Below are 8,395 nucleotides of genomic sequence, written 5' to 3'. Positions count from 1 at the left end.
CAAATAGGGCACTTAGAAAAAGAGCACTTTTTTAAACTTAAAAAGTGGATTTTGTTTGTTTGTTTTTCTTGGAAAGGGGGCAAAATGCTCCCCCCCCCCCTTCCGCCGACCTTGCATATAGTTATGTACATGTATTGTATTAGCTATCTACTAGCACTAGATCAAGAAATGGCTGAGGGAGGGCGGAGTGCCCCCTGACGAATTTTGCAAGACCTTTTCTTTTCTTTTACTTTTTCCTTTTTTTTTTTGGTCTTGAATCAATCTGTTTAACACACACTATGAATGTCATTTTAGTTATACACGTGTACTTGTGAAAGGAAACTCTGCTCCCCTTCTTTTCTCCTGTATCTACATCCAAAAGTAGCACATGATTCAGGCATTTTGCAACATAGATCTATGCTACTTTAAGTAGAATTTACGAATTTAAGAACACTTTCAATTTCCAAACTCCGATGGAGACCTTGGCATAGATGCTAGCCTACTGCCGTTGCATCCCGTCGTCGATCTCCCTGCGCTCCGCTAGCGCTGTACGTTATCGGTACGGCCGCAAGTCGAAATTTGCCCGGACCAAAATGGCGAACGCCTCCTTCTATCGGTCACAGGGATTTTCCGGAGTCCGCCCTCTAGTGTTCTTAGTATATATCTCTATGGCTAAAAGTAATCTGAGGTTGTCCATGTGAACATCAGAAGAATGTCAAGTGGTATAAGCATGGATATTGATGTTATTTTGAAGAAAAAAATTATTTTGAAAAATTATAGGTAGGAAATGTTTTGAGAACTTAAATATAAGAATAACTGATTGAAATAAATGAGTGTCGTCTATTTCAAACAATGCATATTTGTAAAATAATGGATCTGTACTTGCTAAGATTATGAAAGATGCTGTACTGCTGTGTTGCTGCAATTCAAGGATTGTACTGGGCTCAATTCATACTGATGTATTTGTATTGGACTAGCATTGGCCAAAGACAAAAGAAAGCAAAATAACACCTTTAAGATGTGTGCAATTAATCGCACATTAATGTGTGGTGAAGATAGCTTAAACTAATAGAGAACTAACTCACATTAACTGTATTCTGGAAGTAATTTAACAAGTTAACTATGAACCAAGGTCATAGATTGTAGATTTTAAGTAATGTTGTAGTCATTAAAGAATTGCCATGCATGGATTTTACAACACTGTAATAATGCTGTGGGAGCCAGATGTTGGATTCTTTTAATTACATTGATGTATGGAGCAGGATATAGACTTGCAGAGATATCGGTTAATTTCATAAAGAGTCAACAGTTCATATCTCAATAAAATGAGCCACATACATCTGTCTGCACAAAGAAAAAACAAACAAAGATATATTGAGGAGTGCGAGTATGCCTCTGTTTAAAACAATAATTTTTGTTGATTTTGTATTTTCAAGAGTGCCAAACTTGAAGCTAGGCAGAGAAACCATCCAGGGAGAGGAATTTGTGTATTATGAGTTGAGGGAAATAATGTGTAAAATAACTATGATGGTTATTTAGTTTGTTGGTAAAATGTGTTGACATAAAATGTCATTGAATCACACTGGGATGTAAAATTGTACCTTTGTCATTGTCAGTATTGATATCACCTTTTATTGAAAATTGGAAATCACACAATTTTATGATTATTTGCTCAGATATAGTGATGAAGTCTATATTTCTGAATGATGGCAGCTTCTAGTCTTGGATATGTTCCTCTCTTCAAAACTGACTGGTAGGAATTACTTTTACAATTATATATTTAGAATATAACAACAAGTTGACACCTTAAGGGTAAGTTCAGGATATTAACATGACAAAGCTGGTGTGTCACGCCAGGAGATCACTTCCCGAAAACAGACGATTCAAAAGTTTCACCTGGAGAAGAAAAATCATGTCGCAAGAGAATATTAATCAGAGGGTCAAGGTCAAGGTATGAATTTTATTCATTTTGTCTCCCTCTACAAATGACTTCATTGTGCCACTGCTGGCAACCAGGGATAGCCTGGTGGTTGTGTCGCTGCCTTGTAGATGACAGGTTCAAGTCCCGTGGTTCCTTTTTTCGGACATGTTAAATTACAGCTCAGCAGTTGCGATCTTTAATACAAATTTCATTAGTAGGAGACAAACTGTAGAAAATTCACACCTCAGAAATCTTGTTGTTACTCACAATGAGAAACTGACTGAATAATTTGTATGGTATTTAATGATGAGTTGTGTATTTATACTACAGTTTTAGCAATGCGAACTTATAATTATGATAATATTATGCTGAAGTTATTCAGGGAAAACCTGTTATTACACAGTTGCTGGGACTGCCAATTTTACCTTGTAAAAGGGGATCTTGTTGTAAGCGATCTTGTTGTAACTGGGATTCCCTGTATACATAAATGGATTAACGTGTTACAAAGAGCCGAAATATAATTGCTGTCTATGGTCAAATATGGGTTCACATTATTTAGTCTCAGCCAAATATTCCTAAATGGTCTATATGTGTAAGTTGTATTGTTATATTCCTTGAATTGTGTACAAGATTTGATTTTTTTTTGTTACTTTGTCTTTTATCTTGATCATTGTTTGAAGATGTGATATTTTTTTCCATAATCGACTGAAAAGTTTAGAACAAGAAAGAATACCCTTGCATCCTTATAGAACTTTGATGAAATGGACATTGTCCTTGCTCAAACATGAATAATCTCTGTGTCCATGTATGCCATCAAAATGTAATATGTTTGTGTTTGTAAACATGTGTTGCCTTTATTCTTGTTTTCAATACTATTATAGAGATATGATTGATATCACATACAGGGTTTTATGCTTACACAAGAGCCTCAGTGTCTTATTGATGAAGACCCTTTGAATGTTTGCATGAAACTCGCCGTTTGCTGATATAGTGACATGCATTGTGTGTTGAGTCCCTTCGCTGCCTTAGGCAGACAATGAAAATCATGAAGGATTTGGTGTAAAGTTGATTCTCTGCAATGCTTGATAATTCACACTGGTAATCAATCATGTTACATTTGTCCAGGAAAAGATCAAATGACACAATCTCTGGCTTATGTATAAATGCTGATACAAAGAGACTGGAAGTAGCCAGAAGTTTGATATTTCTGCTGTATCAAATATTATATCTGTTCCATGTACACTCTGAAATATTTTTGGCTACCACTGTGTAGAGGTAAATCATATCATGACTTGCTTGGAGAAGTGTAAATGGCAAATGGGTTGCTTTTTGCTAGGTCATTGACCCACAGTTACTGAAACATTATATCGCATAGAACTGCAGGGATTAAAGTATTAAACCGACACAGATACATGAAAAGACTAAACGAAGATGAGTCATTCATGTAAATTATGGAGAAAAAAATCTTCACTCATGCATAGTATGTTATGATTTTAATTAAATAGCCATGTCAATTTCTGCCAACATTTCTTGTGATTCAGAAGTGAAAGCCTCATTACTGGCAAGAGTCTAAAACAAACTGATGCACCCCTGAGCTAAAAAGGCTAAAATACTTCCTTTCAGTTCTTAGTTTATATGATTTTAATGATTTTTATTACTTGTTTTATTGCATGAGGATAGTATTGTGGAATAAGTGATGGCACCAAATTGCCATGGCATGTCTCATGTGATTTTGCATTGATTTGACACTGTGTGCAGTGGGAAAAGGAGTGTTATCATGTTATCACAATTACAGTATTTCTTTCTTTTTCTTCTTCTCTGAAAACTGATAAGAATTTATCTGTCAGGTTTTACATGGATTAACTAGAGTCTTACAACAATCTCTATTTGGTTCTTTGTGGTATTAATGTACAACTTATTGCCGTGCATGTTCCATTGTGTGAAGAAATGGATTCAAATAAAAAAATATATATATGTACTCAGTGCTAATTTCTACATAAGATGTTAATGTGATTATTGTGAAGTCATGTATGTCTAGGCTCTACCATGTGTAGATTTCATGCTGCTGGGGCTAGTTCTAGTAAATTTTGAAAAAGTGTGATAATCATATTTGTATACAATTACAGATCTACTTATCTGTCTATGTAACTTTCAGATCTATCTATTTTTCTATCTATCTATCTATATCTATCTAGCTATCTATCATCTATCTACCAATCTTTCTTTCTTTGTCTTCTTCATTCATTTCTTTCATTTTTTCTATTCATCTGCATGCCAGGTAGCTAGCTGTCTACATATATTTGAAATCATGTCTTTAACAATCTGTAATGTCATGAAGATATTTTCTACACTTTCAAAAGAATTTTTCACCAAGTAAATGAAATATTTCTTTCTTCATCAAAATATTTTGAAAATGTAGACAATGTAAATCATAAAGGATAAACATGCTGTTTATATGAAGGCTGATGGAAATATATCAACTTTATGCTGGTATTGTTTCACTGAGTTGACCATCAGTGGAGGGGAGATGCAAGGTACATACACATATACACACGCAAACACACACACACATACATACATACATACATAATACATACATACATACATTCATTATTGCACAGTAGTCTCCATTTACTCTTATTCAGGTTACCAGCATCTCTGCTTATCCAAGTGCAGATGTAAAACTCAAAAGAAGCAATCTCAATACATACTGTAAAAGTGGAAATTTTCGCGGTGTTGAAATTTTCACGCATTTCGCGCAATCAGAAACTAGCGCGAAAATAAAAAGCACGTGAATATTTCTGCTTGCCATATGTTCCTGTAGTTGATGTCTTGATACCGCGGAATTAAAAACACGCGAAACTCTTCTTATCCGGCCGAGCGCGAAAAATTAGTCGCGCGAAAATATCCACTTTCACAGTAGTATAATAACAGTATCATAGATGACATATCCTATGTATCTGTATATCCTTTCTATTGCCCTAATTGTCTTTACATAGCATCATCATTAAAATCAGCACCATGTACATTTTATTCATTTATTCCTCATCAAATGCCAGCAGATTACATTCAAGACATGAATGCATGAAAACTGGACACCCATTTCATATACATGTACTGTTAATCACTACTTCTGCAAAAGAATCACTCTTTTATTTCAGCTGCAAAAATGTGATCTCTACAAGATACTACACAAAAATGGGTCCAATATCAGTGTCCAAGTGTCTCCAACCTCAGAGCCACATCTGAATATAAACAATGATACATTTAAAAAAATGGCAGACCATACTCGTATGTCACAGGTATGAGTGTAAATTCTGGTATTTCACAATTGCTTTAGTGTGAAAGCATTGGTATCAATAATTATTATGTCCAACCTCTTGTAATACACATCTTTTGTTTGTGTTTTTGTCACATGGCAAACTGTAGAAATCACAGATACTTCATGGTCCTCACAGATGGAATGTAAACGAAATATTTCTGATAAATAGACGTACAGAATTACTCTAAACTTTGCCCTGTGTTCAATTAGTACGCAGTGGTTTTCTGTAGATGTAGCAATCTTTCATATAAGTCTATGATAAGGAAATGCCAGTGCATTGAGAATTGGCTGCATATAGAACTTCTGGGATTGCATTGGATGAAATTTCAAACACATGTCTCCCTGCCCATATGTCATATTCATATCAAAGTCTTTGTTTTATATTCCTACACATATCGTCTGTTGAGAATGAGAAGGGCATTAAGTTGTCTCGAACACTATGGGTTTTGTGACAACTTAACGCCCTTATCATTCTCAACCGACGATATGTAGACACATAGCTCATAAAAAGTATTTTTCTTTATGAACATGGATGACACGTGCAACAGTGTGATAACCATTTAACTCTTTCCTCCCAAAATTCCCTGAGAGCCTTCAATGCCCCCAAATGAAATTCTTTTTGCAGGTCAACAAAGAATGGAGAGGTCGGTAATCCCCATCTGCGAAAAAGCAGCAGTCAAGCAGTAGGCCTACATGTATTCCTTTTCCACCATCACCTCCATGTGCCATTGCACAATGCAAAATATCGATCGGATGTGAGGTATGAATAGAGTGTGCACTGAAGGGCTCACAAACCCTTTTTGTTATACGTACACTGTAAGGGCACCCAAATGTGGTCAGCGAAAGTCAAAATCTTGTGATCTCAGCGTAAATTGCTATGTATGTCTTCAAACGAGTTTTACTGATTTAGTCATACTATACTACATATGTTGGAAAATGTTAATTAGACAGAAATACAAACACCTTCGATACAGAGAACAGATATTGATAGAAGAAACTCTAATCTTTTGTTGAAAGTCATTTTTTCTGGGCAGCATAATACAAATAAACATAATTTAGGCCACAAATGCAGACAATCTTGTCTACATATTGGAAACCTAGTACACCAGTTTCCATTATATCAGTTGATGCCACAGAAACCTGGCATACCAGGTTCTGTAATGATGGTTTGAGCTCTGATATTACTAGAAAATGGTGACATAGTTTGATGAATAAAGAACAGCAGACCCATGGGCTTAGTGCTGACCTGGGCAGTGCACTTTGCCTTCACAGCATTCCACACAAGACAATTTTTTTATTTTCAAAATCTTGAGATTCGGGGAGTGCAGATTCAGGGATTGCTGCAGGTCCCTGGACAACAACTTCCTACTTTAAGGTATTTGATCAACATTCAGCCACCACTTTTCAAGAGGAAGATTCTATGAAAAAGTTTATGCAAGACAGAATGCCACATGACATGGGCTGGATGTTGGATGGTGAACACTCGCAATGGCTCACTCAAGCCATTTGGCCTAGGCGAGCTTAAATCACTGACTGTGTATGTCAATTATTGAAGGTACATGTCACTTCTACAATTAAGACTTCACAATATGAGTGCTAAAATCAGCTGATGCTGAGTTCAAAGCACCAAAAATAGCCACCAAAGATTTCAAAAGAAAAATACATCCAGCAAGTTTAAGAGTAAACCTGTAAGGTAACTTTTATCCACATCTAAATTTTACAATCTAATGGTTCATATTTTCAACATATTCTTCGAACACATTGCCCAAGTTGTGAACACATTTACGTGTGAATTGCATTCTCATGTTATATACAGCTCATTATCATCTTTGAATTAGTGCAAGACTTCAGAATTCTTATTTATGTCAATTACAGAAAATGCATCCAATGCAGTCACATTTACAAATATACTTTCCTGGAATGTGGAAACACTGCAATGCTAGATGTGCAGATCACTGTAGAAATTTCAACATAATGAATGCTCCATATTTCATCAAAGGCAGTAAAAACATATTCACACCAAATAGTCACTGATAAGAATAATAACTTAAGCAAAGCTTCAAGGTGTTTTCCAACTTGACATTAAATCATGTCCAAGAAATGTCACATCAACGGGTACTGGCCAAATATCTGAATACCGGGTAGCTCCAAGCTCACACAAATATTAATGAATATCGCAAGCATGCAAATAGCAAGATGTACAGCAACAGCTGTTAAACACAATGGCCCATTTTTATGTGGTTCAAATTTAGCCCATGGTTTATGCAAATTTCTCTTGAGTAAATGCAAATTTCTCTTGAGTAAATGCATGTGAAAGATCGTATCCACTAACAGAAATCCAATAATGTACTAATGTATGAAAGATATGCATATTTCATGCTTATTTTGGTCCATAGACCAAATTTACACCACATTCATATATATACGGCCTTTGAGTCTGGTGGCCAGCCATCTCACTGCCTGGAGAGGTTAGGGTGGGGCCAAAGGGGCAAAGAATAGACTTGGAAATGGATGACATATGATTTTCATTGTAATATTGTGACCATGTGTGGGTAGGGTGGCAGGTGTTCTAGTCTCACTGGAGAGATACAATGAATCTGACACACTAGAACAGATGTTAATACATTGATCTTAACATGTTTTATGTCCAGCACCCCTCACTTTAACCTACTATATACACCATACATTTAGGGAGTCTAATTTTGTTCAATCGGGACATCCGGGCAACTTCCCGAGTGGTAAAACTTCCAATCGTTCAAGTACAGAACAGAACAAATGCATACCTGTACATCACATTTATGTCAGAATCAGAGTTAATGGGCCGGATGCATAAACGCTAGCAATTGCTTGTGCTAGCCTTTTACTCGAATCCGTATGCATATAAACAAGCAATTGCTTGCGAGCAGAAGCTTTTGCTAGCAGAAGCGTTTGCTAGCAAGCACAAGCAATTGCTTGCTGCCCGCAAGCAATTGCTTAGAGGCCAAGCATTTGCTTAAAAACGTATGCATAAAACATACCTTTTGCTAGTTCTTGCTAGCAATTGCTTACGATTTTCCAAGCTCTGTAAAATGAGCTTGAGCTTTTGCTTAACTGGGACGTTCCCTTTAAGTATTATTTTCATATTCATGAAAGAAAGACCGCACTTGTGAAGGAGTGGTACAAATCTACAAGAA

Source organism: Diadema antillarum, unplaced genomic scaffold (genome assembly GCF_040938485.1).
Source record: "Diadema antillarum isolate AM-2024a unplaced genomic scaffold, OU_Dant_1.0 seq00001009_RagTag, whole genome shotgun sequence".
Lineage (NCBI taxonomy): Eukaryota > Metazoa > Echinodermata > Echinoidea > Diadematoida > Diadematidae > Diadema > Diadema antillarum.
The sequence above is the reverse complement of the archived record's forward strand: the minus strand, read 5'-3'. Positions refer to the sequence as shown.